This window comes from Cryptomeria japonica, chromosome 2 (genome assembly GCF_030272615.1).
Source record: "Cryptomeria japonica chromosome 2, Sugi_1.0, whole genome shotgun sequence".
NCBI lineage: Eukaryota > Viridiplantae > Streptophyta > Pinopsida > Cupressales > Cupressaceae > Cryptomeria > Cryptomeria japonica.
The window spans coordinates 644104181-644120929 of record NC_081406.1 but is presented as its reverse complement, the minus strand read 5'-3'; positions in this window follow the sequence as shown (position 1 = coordinate 644120929).

Below are 16749 nucleotides of genomic sequence, written 5' to 3'. Positions count from 1 at the left end.
CTTTGAAAAACTTCCAAAACAAATGGCTTAGCAATAATAAAACATGAAAAGGTTGAATTAAATGTTCAATATTATCCATATCAACTGAACTAGCATGTTCGTATGCAAATTGTTGTTTCAAATTTCCAACATTATTAAAATTATAAACTTTAGACTTAATAGAAGTAGTAGCAATAGTAGTACTCATGGGAACAATATTAAAAATTAATATTTCCTATAGATTAGGATTTTAGAGGATTTCAATGAGGGGTTATTCTTAGAAGAAATTGATGATGTGAAGACCTTGGCATATAAAGAACTCACAAAACACTGAAAGCTAGAAAAATCTAAAAGGATGCAAAGTACTCACAAAACACTATAAGTTAACATTCCTATCTCAAATTTATAGGTGCAAAAATGATCCACATCATTTTTATACACTCTCTTGTTCAAAAAAATAAATCACCCCACATTGAGCTAATCACCTTCTAATTAATCATTCATCATTTTCATTGTAAGAGCATGCTAATCATATTATCATTGTAATCAAATTCCTAATCTACCCATTATTATCATGACAAATCCACCACATTTAGTTTTCACAAAAGATCACAAATCAATCATTATTTACCTAAGATCTATATTACTAATTGCATCAATGCATGAAAAACCCTTATTTCTTGTGTTAAGTGATCCAAATATGTTTATTACAAATTGCATTCCACTTGCATCAATATAAGTTTTGAACACTTCTTAGCATTGTTATAATCACATCAACATCACTTGTACTATTTCTTACCATCTTCAAAGACTTTATAAAATATTATATCAAATTTGTGGACTTATTGTTAGGAGAAGATCCTCACTTAACAAGCTCTTAAAGGTATTTTTCAACACAACAAATATTTAATTGTAGGCCTAGACATGGAGGAATATATATTTTTGTATGTAAACAAGGTATTTAGGTGAAAGACCATCTTCATGCATTAGGTTCAAATTTGTAAGCTTGAAAATCATTTCTATTTACCTATAACTGACTCAAGTTTACTAATAGTTTATGATTTTAGAGATCTCAAATATCTTTGTCAAATCACCATATCTAAAATTAAAATTCACATAGTAGCCTTATCTCATAGTCAAATTTGTCTCCCCTTCATCAACATGAAGGTATTTATTATTTATTTTTTCATTCTATTTTCAAAATTTTAAATAGGTGCCTAGATACTTTGTCCCAACTCCATTAGCTAGGGTAGATTTTATTATTTATTTGTCGTAGCTATTTATGTTGACGTGATTTATTCTCCTTCATAAAATGATGAACATGATATTTGAACCCCATTAGAGGTTTACCCTATGGTTCTTAGCTATTTTTAAAATAGATCTCTAATTTTTATATTTGATATTTTTTAAATTGTTGTTTCTTTTATTTCATATTTGAATAAGGTTTAGATCTAACCTTAGGCATGCCATATATTTACATTGAGCTACTCTTGCTATTATATATTTGATAATTACCCATTCACCCTCCCTATGGACTCTCATTTCTAGATATAAACTATATATGTCTTTTCTCCCTTCCTAAGTTCGATTCATATGCCACCATTATTAATGATGATAGCACCACATTGACTTAGCTCCTACTTCAACCCTATATTCATTCGATACACCCAAGAGTCCTATTTCATGTGATGTTGTACTATGTCCTCTCTTGCCTCATCTTTCCTTGAAGATTTTAATAATGCACATGAACTTCAATCCCTAAAAATGAGGTTGATAATACTTCTAAATGTTTAACATGAAAATTCTATTTCTTATTTCTTTTCTCATGATGAAGTGGATGACTCTTTGATTCATGATGATTTAGTAAATGATGCATATGTTGGAAGGTGTTTTTATATAAAAATATTTAATATTTTGAAATTTGCTGTTCATCTCAAAATGGTTTGCCACACTTTTAAACTTGGATCTACCAATTTCAGCAGTTAGGCTGGGCCTGAACACTAATTTCATTAATGTCGTCAGACTAATTTCATTAATGTCGTCAGTTAGAATGGGCCTGAACCCTAATTTCATTAATGTTGTTGACTAATTTGAAGATTGGAGTTGCCTCGGTCAGGCTTTGCATGTGATCTGAACAATTTTTGACGTCGTTCAAATTCAACGACGTACTATAAAAAGAAAGTTTGAAAAACGAGCATGACTTAGCAGAACTGCGTTGCTGCACGTTCGAGATTCAGAACCAGATTATCAAGCATTTAGAATGAAATCTTTTCATAGAAATAGCTACTAACGACGTAATGCTGAGTATTAAATGATGTGCTTGTAAATCTGCAACTGTCTTAGCATGCTTGATTTGGTAATAAACTTCACAACACCTAATTCCACTAATGACTCTATCACTATCTTCATTTTTTCTTCTTCCTTCTTCCTCCCCATCTTAGTTATTTTTTCAATAACCCTATTATTTAAGCTCTTCTTTTGGATACCTAAGAGGAACTAGGGTTTCCTCTTGACATCTTCCTTAATCCCAAAATCAAGTGTAGGATTGACCATCACCTTAGTGTCTGCGTCAAAGAAAGTTCACACAAAGGGTTAGCTGTCATAAAAATCTGGGGATCATTCAAGGATTTGAGAATTATTGGTTAAATACATTGGGCTCTCATTGTGGAGACCCAAGTTCAATTCCCCATAGGGACATCTAATAGTGGAATTATAAGTGGTGCCTCTTGGCCTTCCATATTTGGCATCTAATATGTCCAACTAGTTTCTAAATAAAAGTGGATTTCTAAGTTGTGACTATTTGCATTTGACATGTGATTTCTAATGCTTTTTCCTATAGGGAGCTTGTATTGGTTTAATCTTCATGCAAGTATGAGCAAGAAATTTTTAATCAATATTCAATTATTTAATAAGTTTTATTAAAAATTTAAATAAATTGTTAAAATAAAGAATGGATATATCCATGAGGTATGGAATTGGAGAAGAAATATTCAATAGCAAAGTCTAATAGAGTGTATGGGAAAAACTTAGCCAATCTCCTTATCTTCATAGACATACCTAAACACATATCAATGAAGGACCTCAATGCAGATTAGGGTCACATTTGTCATTATAAATTACAATCGACATGCCATAAAACTCCTAGGTAAAGGTTAAATAACAATCTTAAATTCAAGTGGTGTATTTTGTGCTTCTCATATTCATATTTATCTTAGTTGTCAACATTACACTCCATTCTATTTATATTTTGAATAAGTTCATCCAAGGTAGACTTAGGGATGATGGTGGTATCGATGCAATACACAAAAGGTTGGATATAGATAGAATAGTATGAAAGAGAGTAGTAGGGCATCGACATGGACAAAGTAAAAAGAATAAGATATAGCATGGAAAAAGATACTAAAAAGGGTATAGAATAAGATTTGGAATTATGAAAGGAATGAGATGCCAATAGTGGAAGTATGGATAACACTATTAATGGGAAGGAAACACTTGTAATAAAATGGTAGAAGCATTGAAACCATGTAATGTAATGCAATGTAGAAGCACTGAGACCATGTGTATAATCATAAAAAAATTGAACTAAAATTCACGATTATCTATATCAACTAAAATTGCAAGTCCATATATATAAGTTCTTATTCCAAAAATCCAATATTTTAAAAATTACCTAGTTTGGCCTTAGTAGTAGTAGCAATAGAAATACTCATGAGAGCATTGTTAAAACTACTATTATCTCTAGATTGGGATTTTGGACAATTAAAATGAAGGCTTTTCCTTAAGAGAAATTAAGGACATGGATGAGATATTGGAATATAAAAAAATCATAAAACCCTAGAAAAGAATAAATATATTTAAGGATACAAAATGTCATACAAACTTCATTAAATATCAACCAACCAAATTTGAAAATAAATGAACTAATTTAAATTAACCTAGATGATTATAAGGGTTGGTAGGAAATAATGAAAATATGATCATATATTATTGCCTATAACACTAAAGGACATATAACTGTGAAGCATAAACAAAGTGTAATCTAGACCTAACAAGATTTAAAAATAAAATTTATATAGTGAAAAAATCATATATACAAAAACCCTAAATAAGAGAATAATAAATCCTAAGGCCAAAACCTTAGGTAGAATAGGAAGGTGAAGTTCACAAAATAGTATAAAGAAATAGATACACCCCTTACATAAATATCATAAGTTAATCAATTAAATTATAACGATAATAAAACTACTTTAGGGTAATGAGTTGGGATTAGAATTATAAATATATAATTATTTATAAAATTTGATTGAATCAGATACAATATTTTGTTAGATTTTTGAGGTAGGAAAATGATGATTGAAGGTGTCAAAAATTGATTCATCATTATGTACTAGAACTTTAGGGTTTGGTAATACAAACACATTAAAATCTATTATTGATTATACTCTAGTTTAGTTTAGATCTACATATATAGAATTAATCTTTTCAAGAGTAGAAATGATCTAGTTAACGAAATAAAACTCTAACCCATAGAAGTAAAATAGTAGAGAATGAATGGTTATTTAACATTGGCCTCAATTTGTACTTATTTTTTAGGTCAAATGGTGTCTACAACTTGCTAAGTGAGGTTCGCTCTCTCCTCAATCAAGCAAAAAGGAAAATGGGTTTGATAGTATTGAACTGAGACCAATAAATGCATGTGCAACAATGCCTAAGTTAATGTATGTTGATGTATATTTCTAATACTGTTACTATGGATGGGTTGACCCCACAATTTGATCGTAAGTCATGAGCATTGTTGATAGGGAAGTCTCATGTTCAATTCTCATGCCTTAGACAGACGGTTTTGTTGGCTTTGGCACACATGATACAAACATTAGTGTTCGAGGTGTTAAGGCCTCATAATTGCACCAGCATGCAGGCATGCAGTTATATATATATATATATATATATATATATCTGTGTGTGTGTGTGTGTGTAACATGTATTGTATGCATAAGATGTCAGTGCATCATAAGGGCTGGGTAGACGTTGCCCAGATGTGTGGTCATGTAGCACTAGCAGTCCAAGTTGTAGTCAACGGTGCCAAGGAGGTGTTAATACCTCATGCAATGCTTGAGACAAAGAATTATGGTGGATCCCCCATCAATGTAGGAAGGTCAAGCTGGAGTAGTAAGGAGATTCATGGAGTGATAAGGATTGAGAGTTAAGGAGCCTTTGTTGGAGAGATAAGAAGATAGAAGGAAATGAGTGATAAGGTGATCAAAGTGATAAGGAGTCATAGATTGAAAAACAAGGAGTTAGGAGGAACAGAGTGATAAGGTGCACCAAGAGATGAAGGAGAATTGAGATCAACAAGAGACAAATTAGGGAGGTGTTAATGCCTCAGCAGGTTAAAAATTACCACGAGGATGGAGTCCCCATTGTGACACTACTAGTTCATAGCTCCAGTCAAAAGTGATTACCGATAAAAATAATAATAATTTACTGTTACTATGGATGCATCATGAATGCTCTCTAACAATTCCTTCCCATAAATTTTTTTATATGTTTTCTAAATCGATGATCATATCAATATACTCATATTTTTAAATTTTGATTGTCACACTTTTTATCATCAACATTTCAAATCATACTCCATAATACATCATCGAAATGATAAGTTAAAACAACAAAAGAGAACAAAAGCTACTAATACACCAAAATAGCTATAAGCTAATAAAAATGTTAAGAGTCAAAATCCAAAAATATTATTATCAACTGATTTTGGAACGAAATCTCATCCAAAAATTGATTTTGGAATGATCAATTTTACAGATAATTGGATGAAACAAAGACTGGACTCCATTGCCCACTCTCCTCGTCATTCACATGTTACAGTAGAACAAACAAGTTAATCTCATCAATTATTACGTAAAATAAGTAGAAGAAGACACAAATACAATAATTTGTCTTGTAGAATAAACTTGGTACAAAAAAAATTGAATTCTACAGATAAGACGAAGAGCACAGTAATACACAATTGTGGGCGTGAGATCTTCAGTGCCCACCAGTTCTGAATAGACTCTACAGATGATTGGCCTGGTATGAAGTACATTTCCTAGAGAAATTAACGGGCATAAAGTTTGTCCAGGCTTCTCAACTTGCACCTATTATATAAAATTTTAGAATTTCTGATTCTCAACTATGTCAAATATCCTTCTCATGATCATGACATGTATGGATGCCACAATCATATGGACGAAAGCTTTCTCAAATTGAATAGGAATGAATCAAAGAGAGATGTAAGTGCATGTGACGGTTAGTTGTTGCATTTTGGGTTCTTGAAGTGTTATGTTCAAGTCTATATAAGAATGGGGATGATGCATCCTGTTGTGTCCTCAAAGCGTTAACAATTACCGAAAAAAAGAAAAAAGAGTTGAGGACATATTGCTTTGGTTTATATGTTGTGCTAGTAGTTGTGATACTTTGATTGCGTAGATTCATTACCTTAATGGAGAAGTAATTTAGTTGGCTACTAGTTGGGTTTTACAAGGATACTTGAGAAGTGAATAGTCTGCTTATTTTATTTTTCTTTATTTAAATTAGTTGTAGTTATAATTATTTAGGTATTTAATGGAGGGTGGACGTATTACTTTGTTTTATAGAATATGTGTTAGTAGTTATGATACTTTGATTGCTTAGATTCATTGAATTATGAGAGAGGTAATTCAATTGACTTGTAGTTGTGTTTTACAAGGATTCGAGTGAAAAGTGAAGAGTTCCCTTATCATCTTTTCCTTTATTTTATTAGCCGCATATATAATTATTTAGGTATTTAATGGAACTTTCAAAATTAGTTAAAAGTAATTACAATTTATTTTGATGAATTAAAAAAAGATTTGTATAATACTAGACGTAAACATTTTCCAACCAATGATTTGGATCACACTTAAAGATCCATCATAAGGATGATTTAGAAAGTAAATAATTAAATAAATTGTAGATTGTAACATGATAAATAATATTCAAGTTGTCATGAGAAAATGATTACTTTAACATATGCTTGAAGGAAGGGGGGGAGGGTTAGTAGGAACTAATCCACATAATTGAATCTCAATATATAAATGACAAGAAACAGTAACATGTTATGTAATTATAATGGTGAAAAGAGGGTACTTTGCACTAAATTATTAGATTGATTATAATAAAATTTCATTTAAGTTCTGATTATTATAAAAAAACCTCCTAGATCTGCAAAACACAACATTTTTTTCTCAGATTTTTTGTGATTTAACAATAATAAGGATGCAGAGCATGAAGATTTAACTACTGAAAATTTTGCGAAAATCAATTGTGTTTTGAGATTTTTGAAAACAGTATGACATACCATTTTGTGTGGTATTTAGGCACTTCCTATGATTTACCCATTACAACACCAGGCTGAACATGAAAATGTATTGTTCATTGAAATAAAGGGTGGAATCCCATGTTATAATAGAACAAACAAGTTAATCTCAACAATTATTACGTAATTTATTTTAGAAATTTTTGAAATGGGCTCTCTCGCTTGCAAGGAGACCGTAACCTTGGCGACTCCTCCCTGCAACTCTTCCTTTGCTCATGCCTGCATCCCGTCTGTTGTGCCTTTCGCTTCTGTGGGTTGTGCGACTGTGGTTGGGGTAGACGTGATTGTTGCTGGCGCTGGTGGGTCTTTCCCGCCTGGCGTGGCCTCTTTTGTTGATTTCTCCCCACTTCCTCCTCACGTCGGTGGTGTTCCTCGTGTGGGTGCAGACTCTTTTGCACCCATACCCCCTGGTTTTTCTTCCTACGCTGATGGTTGGCGGGTGTCATTGGCGATGTGGGTACTGGGGTTTCTAATCCGCATGGGGTTGTGCTTCCTGGGGATTCTACCAAGCCCTCTGTTCCGTCTGCTGAGGGTTTGGATGTTGGCTCAGTTTCTTTGAACGTCAGTGCTGGCACCTCTGCTGTTGTGAACGCTAGTGAGGGTGCGGTTCCCAAACCTCCTCCCCCTACTGTTGGGCTAAGCTTTAGTGCTTGTGTGGTTAGATCTGTTGTTGCTTCTCACAAAGGTATTCGTCCTCTTCCTTGTGTCAAGACCTCCTCTGTTGTGGTTTGTGGTAAGGAGGTTGTGCAAAATGTTGACTTCTATCAACGTAGTGCTTTGGTCTCCAGATTTACTAGGTTTTGGCCTTCTCCTCTCAACTTGTATCTCTAGGTGTGTGATTCTTGGAAGCCTTTAGTTTCTCATGGTATTGAGATTTTTTCTTGTGCTAAAGGCTTTTTCATTGCTTCTTTTACCTCTACTCATGATTGTGATTTGGTTCTGTGAAAGTTGTGGTCTTGGGGGGATCACTCTTTCTCTATTAAGCCATGGACTCCTTCCTTCAACCCCCCTACTGAATCTTTGATTGTTTGTTTGGTTTGGGTCTGCTTGCCCGATCTTCCCCTCCATTTTTGGGAGCCTTCTTTTTTCGAGGCCATCGATAATTCCATTGGCAACTTCTTGAAGGTTGATCACGCCACATACTCCAAGGGTCATTCTACGTTTGTCCGTCTATTAATTGATGTCGACATATCTATGCCCCTTCCCAGGGATGTTACAAAATGTGTACAAAATGGAGGCATTGGAATGCTTTTATCTAATGGATAGGCACATATATCTCTCATTGTGTAAGCTGGTTTTGGTGTATTGATGTCCTCCATCTTCTGTTCTAAGTCCTTTTTCTGTTGTTCCAAATTGTTTTTGGGTGGAGATCGACTTCTTCGACCATATCCCATGCTTGAGGCACTAGGTGGAGGAGGACAATACTGCATATATGGATGGTATTGATCATAAACATGTTCATATAGAGGAGGTCTATAATGATAATGCATGTAGGGTCCACTTGATATAGGGTCATAAGGCATATCATGAGTTTTCTCTTGTGTATTGCCCTCAAATTTGACACGGGGTTTTCTTGTGTCCAAAGTTTGAACATGCCTCTGGGTATCCAATTGCTTTTTAGGTTGGTCCTTAACATTGGTATGCAATTGAGTGTATTTATCCGAATAAAATTTCCATAAGGGTTTGCGTAAACGGAGTTGTTCATGAGATGTTCTTTCATGAGTACCATAAGCTTGGCCATGTGTATTTGGGATCTCAGGTTTTTGAAACAAGGATGATGGTGACTCAGGCATGAAACGTGGACCTCTATTACCTCCACTATTAGGTCTCCTTTGATCCATGTTGAGTTGACTTTGTTGAGTAGGTCGATGTTCTACTATTTGGGACATGTCAAAATCATGAGGTATCTTAGCTCCACTTTGTGCCATTACTTGTAGGAAATATTGTCTCTCTTGTCATGATTTATTGTATCATCTTGTTGAAATGAGGATCCATGATTGCATCGTCCACCTCTGCTGAGTGTACTGAAATATTGTCTACACTGTCATTTTTTTGCATCATTGATGTTTGTGTCATCCATGTTCTCAGTATTTTGAATGTTTCTATACATGTTCATGTCAACTAATGTGATATGATCAGAATTGAAAAAGATATCATTGTCGTACTCATAACCACTCATGTTTGCGGACTCTTGAGCCTCTTTAGTTTCCCTCCTAGATTTTTGGGAACGGGTTTCAACCATGAACTAGGTCTTGACCAAGATGTGTGAGACTAGATGAAAATGGAAAGAGTATGGAAGACCAAGAGTTGGATGGAATGTAAATGAATCTGAGGTGTACTTGCAATGTCCAAAGTGTAAGACCAAGTATGTATGTAGTAGAGTAGGTGTGGCTTCCAAAGATATGATAGATCTCTTGATGAGATAAGTGGACCTTGACTCTAAGTAAGACCAAATGAGACCCAAAGGTGATAGACCTTGATGAGGGATCACTTAGCAAAATGTTATTGTATGTATTGTGTTGACAAAGAAAGATGAGGACGAGCAAGTGACCTTTTGACTCAAGTTTAGACAAATGTGAATGTAATGCAAGGTGTAAAGAAAGGATGAACTTTATGAGACCCAGAAATAGGGTGAATTCTAGATGAAAACCCGAAGAAATAACCTAGGAAGCTCAAGAATTCTGAAACTGATTGCTCTTGTTTGTTGGGCAGTAATGTTTTTCCAATACTAAACACAGACGTTCCTGTATACTTCACAGACGCAGTTACCCAACACAGACATGATTAGACACTGCATAGATGTGTTTATGAGATTTGTGAATACAATTTGCTATGATCACACAAACACGGTTATAGGATACAGACGTGTTTCTGTCAGACACATACGGGGTTACAAGACACAAACATGTTTTTGTCAGACAAAGATGCGTTTCCAGAATCTGAGTGCAATTTTTCCCATTTGTAAAGTTGTTGTTGTGACTAAATTTGAACTTTTGACCATTTTTCGTGACAAGAGGACACAATGTTGATGAGGACTCAAGGTTTGCAGGTGTTTGGACTCAAAATGACTCAAAGAAAAGTGTGTTATTTGATGTTAAAATGTTTTGCATATACTTGAAGACACAAAAGACACAATGTTTTGATGTTTGATCTTGAATGTTTGAATGTTTAAAAGAAGACAAGCACAATTCTTATGGTTCGCCAAGACAATTGTTGTTGATCCCACATGGGGTTTCCCTCGAGGCTACGCTATTCAAAGAAAAGATGCTTGACCCCACTGGCTCCACCCTCGACACTCACTTCTCCGGGGTAGCCAAGGACCAATCCCCATGAAAACTTCCTGTGACGAACTTTGTATCTCTACTTAGAACCCTATGTGTGTGGGTCGCTCCAGAGGTCCAACCTCCTACCCCAACAACTAGAAGGATTTTGGCTTTCTAAACCAAAAAGGTGCTAGTAAGGGCATCCACTTGTGTGGCCATACATGTGGCGCTTTCAGCTCTATAAATACAGAAGACTCCCAGTCGGTAGGGGTTACGCCCTACTATTGATAAAATAAATTTGATCAAATGGGTTTATGGGGAGACATAGCATCGGTATGAACTAATCAACATATGTTACCCATGGCTTTCACCATGGATAAAGTTATTTATAGCGATTCGAAAGAGGTGGGTTTTCCTCGCTACCACTTGGGTCATTCCCTTCTCACTAGTAGTCCTAATGACCATATGGGGAGGCAGGCCCTCTAAAGATTAAACACAAATAGCCTATTGCCCAAAACACAAAAGACATTGGTTCAATTTTAATGCACCAATTGAAGTGTTTGCTAATCTATGAAAACAAGGCACACAATGAAAATAAAAAGAAAATCGTTGCCAAGATCCTGCAACAAAGATTTATTAGTAGTTTTGGTTGTTTCAAATTATTACCCGTTCCTGGAAGCAAACAAGTTAGGTTTATTTTGACAAAATCCCAAAACACTTTGTGAAAAAAAAATAGGGGCCTTCGACACACGATTCACTTCAAGACAAGATGCACCAAATCTGAAACATTAACTGCAAGACAAAATGGCGAAATGAAAACCCTAAATGATGAAACAAAAACTAAAAAACTGCAAAACTGAACACAGATGTGATTATATTCCACACAGACATGATTCTGCAACACATACCTGGTTCTGCAACACAGACATGATTAAAATTCTCACAGACGTGATCACGCAACACTGACGCGGTTAAAAGTCGCACATATGCGATTATATCAGGCAAAGGTGGTTCTGCAAATCTAAAAAAGAAATGTAAATATTGTCAGGGACACAGACGCGATTAAAGGACGCGCAAACGTGAAAAGTCAAAATGTTGTCAGAAAATGTCAAATCTGCAACTTCAAAAACACAAAATCTGCAAAAAAGAATGTTAAATGCAAAAGGGACAAGTTGTCCCACCGAGCGTGCCAAAATGTTTATGGTGAAAAGTGGATAATGGAAACAACAATATTGAAAGAATAAATGAATTCAACCATAAAACCCTAGCCTAACAACAACAAAGATCCATCATAACATATGAAGATTACCTAAGACAATGCAAATCAACAAAATCAAAAAGATTATACCATCACATGTCCAATAGGGTTTGAATTTTCATTCTTCCTATCTCCATTGATCTTGCTTGATATATTTGCTTTTAGATTTTATGCGTGCATAAGAGCTCAACAAAGAACAAAAATGTGGTTGATAGTTTGATCGCAAAAAAGCTTGATTGCATATGAAAGTTCAAATGCGTGGTTGAGGGTTGATAATGAAGGAAGTATCTCCTTATATAGAAGACATTGTAGGAAATGGAGGGATAAGATTAAGAAGTGTAAAACATAGAGGTGTAAAACATAGACGTTCGACTAGGATTAGAGGGTAGTTAGAAGAAATAATAAAATAATGAGAGGGTAGGTAGTGTAGGAATTAAGAGATAAATGACATGTGTCATGGGTAGAAAAGACTAATGAATTAATTAAATAAATCAAGATTTATTTAATTAATAGAGGAAATTGGATCAATTAAATAAATAAAATATTTATTTAATTTAAGAAAATGAATATTTAAATAAATAAAAGTATTTATTTAAATGAGGAAAAAGGCTAGAAGAGAATAAATGAATTAATTAAATAAATAAGGATTTATTTAATTAATAGAAGAATTAGGATAAAATAATTAAATAAATAAAAATATTTATCGAATTAGACAGGACAATTTTAAGTGTCCACAATTATATCTACAGTTAATTGAATTAAATAAAAAGAAGATAAGGGAACTGTTCTCTTCTCGAGTATCTTTGTAAGACTTAACTAGTAGTCAATGTTATTACCTTTCCATTAAGTTAATGAATCTAAGTAGTCAAAGTATCATAAATACTAGCACATATATTCTATAAACCAAAGTAATATGTGCTAAACTCCTTTTTCTATTTTTGTTAATGGTCAAAACTTTGAAGGCCACAATAATATGCCTCACCCCTATTCCTAAAGAGACTTGGACACAACACTTCAAGAACTCAAAATACAACAACTTACCATTACATGCACTCACACCTACTCCTTGAATCATTCCTACTCAACTTGACAAAGGTTTCATCTATCTGATTGTGGCATCCATACATGTCATAATCACAAGAACCACTATTTGGCATATACATTGAATATCATAGATTCTACAACTTTATATAATGTGTTCAATACTTTTTGGCTACCTTTTAGGACTATCTAGCTCACATCTTAGATGAGAGATGGATAAGTGGACGGTCCCTATTGAAGAATGTGAAATGAGAACATGTACGCTTTCTACCAAAGAGATGGTAGAGATAAAATGATATAACATCATAGTGTATAGTGACATTCATATCATGCCTGAAGACAACCTAATCATCTTCATTTAATAGACAAAATTAGACAAAACAACAAACTTTTTGATCAAAATCTATAATTAAAAATCCAATATCAACAGAGTTTTTTAAGACTAAATCTCATGAATATTTTTTAAGATCTTTATCTTTGAGACTAAATCTCATGAATATTTTTTAAGATCTTTATCTTTCATTTCATTTAGAATTTGCCCACTGAGTCAATTCCAATATGAAATGGGTAATCAATGCCTGATTATGGAATGCCGGCCAGGGCTACGTAGCACTAAAAAATAACACTAATTCCTCATGCCCGGGCCCCAAGTGCCGTATATTGTTTGCACAGACTCTATGCCCGTTAATTTCGCTAGGAAAGTACTCACTGAAGATCAGCGTGGTGGGCACTGAAGATCCCACGCTCACATTTGTACATGACTGTGCTCTTCGTCTTATCTGTGGAATTCTATTTTGTACCATGTTTATGAAGATTATGACGTTTCGATCTATTCTATGAGACAAATTATTGTTTTTGTGTCTTATTCTGCTAATTTTACGTAATAATTGTTAAGATTAACCTGTTTGTTCTACTCTAACATGGGAATCCAGATATATTACTATCAACTGATTTTATAACTACAAATCTCATCCAAAACAGCCTATAAAAGATCTAAAAATCATGTTCAATTTGTACAGATAAATGATAAGAACGTGATAAGATAATATCATAAACTGAATTCACACAGAGTTATACTAATAAATTTATTATCACACAAAAACACTAACCAAAATGAACCCAAAGCATGAGGAAAAAGTGCGTGGGCATATGATTCCCAACATTACAACACAAATAATTTGTCTTCTAGAATAGATCGAAAGGTCATAAAGTTTGTATAAAATAGAATTCCACAGATAAGACGAACAGAAGAGTAATGTACAATTGTGGGCGTGAGATTTTCAGTGCCCACCAGGCTGATACACACAAAAGTACATTTCCTACCTAAATTAACGGGTAGGCCGGCAGTCCAAACAAAACCGGGCATCTTGGCCGGCATTAGCAATTAGTATTACTTTTGAGTCTACGTAGTAATAGATGTATTCAAATATGTCACTACCTATATATTTTATGGCTTAATATTATCTTGTCTCCACTATGCCTTTTTTTAAGAAAACATTATGTTTTCATTTTTCACTTTTTATTAGGCATTATCTATTTATAGATCTTTCATTTAGGGGAGAGGACCTAGTATTCTTTCATTTAGGGGAGAGGACCTAGTATTTGAGCACATTTCAATGACTGTGATAGTATTTGTTAATTTAATATCCACACTTGTTGATTTAACGTCCAATTTTTTGACAACATTACACCAATAGTTGTGACTTTAAATTATTAAGGGAAAAACAGGTTTTGAGAAGGACCCGAAACCCCGTACACCAGGTTTTGAAGGGACCCAAAACCCTCAGATTTTGCTGGGATCTAGAATCTACGATGAAACTTCTGCCATAAAAAGATAGGCAAATAAAATCAACAAACCATATCAACAAATCTGGCATGTGCTAGCCAAAAGCCAACACAACCACGAGTAGGAGAAATCCAACTAGACTAGAAGAAAATCATTACAAAACCTGCTGGCAACACAACCTAAGACTTTAAGTGAAGTTGATGAACTCCCTCAACTAAACATCAGGGATTTTCCGGGTTACCCTCCCCACATACATAAAAATTAGGCAGCAACAGGCTAACTTGTCCCTTAACCAAAAACTATCACAATCTAAGTTGGGCCCTTCAAAACTGTCAACATCTAACCAAACATAAACAAGGGGGTTTTGAAAGGCTCCCCTAACCTTCCATTTGGGTTATAAAATGGCTCCCAAAACCACCAAACTGAACAAAGAAAACCACAAAAAATCCTTCACAAACCCTACCTCAATAGGAGAAAGAGAAAGAAAGGTAGACAACCTACCACCCTTGGTTCTCCCATAGAGACAAACCCAGGCATCAACAAACCTACACCAATCCAACCCATCAGCATCAAAACTGGCCAGTTAACCAAAAAACCCCTTTACCACCCAATCACCATGCAGCCACTCCACCTCCATAGGAGGGCACAACATCTCAAGATGAGAACCATGGGAATGAGCAGTAAGAGAACAAACCCTCAGAAAGATACCAGCAGGAGAAACATCGAGGGTGTACACCGAAGAAACAAGTGTGCTGCAAGTGTAAAGCTCCATCTCCAAGGGAACAACCCCCACCTCAATAGGGAGGAAAAAGTTCATCAGAAGGAGAAGCCACACTAACCACAATCCAAGATCCAAACAACCTCTATCAGGCAAAAATGCCTCAAAAAAGAAACATCCAACTCTAACCCCAGAGAATATCTCACCTCAATAGGAGATAACACCAACATTACATGCATAGAGAGAAAAAAAGGATGCCATGAAGCCATTGAAACCCTAGGGAAATCCACCCGAGTCCATTCCACCTCCATAGAAAAGGAGAACAAATCATAAAGAGAAGCAGAGGTAAATATCCAGGAGAAGACAATGACAGAGAGGCGGAACATAGGACCCACAATAGGCTCAGACCGCACAAAATAATCCCCAACCCAGCAAGCACCAGTAGCAGACAAGGCCGCCAGCGCAGGGTCTCCAAAGGAAGAACACGCATCACTGCAACCCCTGCAGGCACTCAAGACTGCAGAAGGGAAGGGAAGAAGGGGCCCTATGTGCCAAACAGACACCACCCACTGCAGACAGCCCACCGATTCCAAGTGTCGCCATATTAATCATCACTTTCCCCTCCTTCATCTGCGTCCTCTATCACATCGTGACACCCCAAAACCCTAGCAAAACTTCCTTTCACTCTGCCGCCCATCACCATCTTAAATTTATTATTGCTGATGATGACTACCAATAATTGAATGAAATGTATCCCTTAGTTGTAAAATGAAAACAATCATGTGATTTGAAAATTCCATGTAGGATTTTGAGAAGCGCAAAGTTACGATGTTGAACTACTGGGTGCGAAGCAAAATTATATGACTTTCACTTCAATTTTTTGTTGTCTTCACCTAATTAGCATCAATCTAGGTTATTCATATGACCTTTGCTAATTTTAAAATCCTCAATCCAAGTTATTCATATGATCTTCACTAATTTTGAAATCTTCAATCTAGGTTATTATGGTCTTTAAAATTTGGATTCTACAATCAATGGTCTTTTACCATCTTTATTGCTTTGTCACACTTGATTGTTTCTATGCAAATTTTCTTGTTTGTATTCAATCATTGACTTTTAAGATCAATTATTTGTCGATCTTTATCTATTTCCCCCTTGGAATTTGAAGATTGACTCATATATATAATTTCTCAAAAAGAAAAGTAATTGAAGTAAATATCTATGAGGATAATATTGTCAGCTCCAAAATTTCTCTAAATCCATATAATGCCTAGCTCCAAGTGTTATCATTTTATTGTTATTCTTAGATTTTGATTTTAT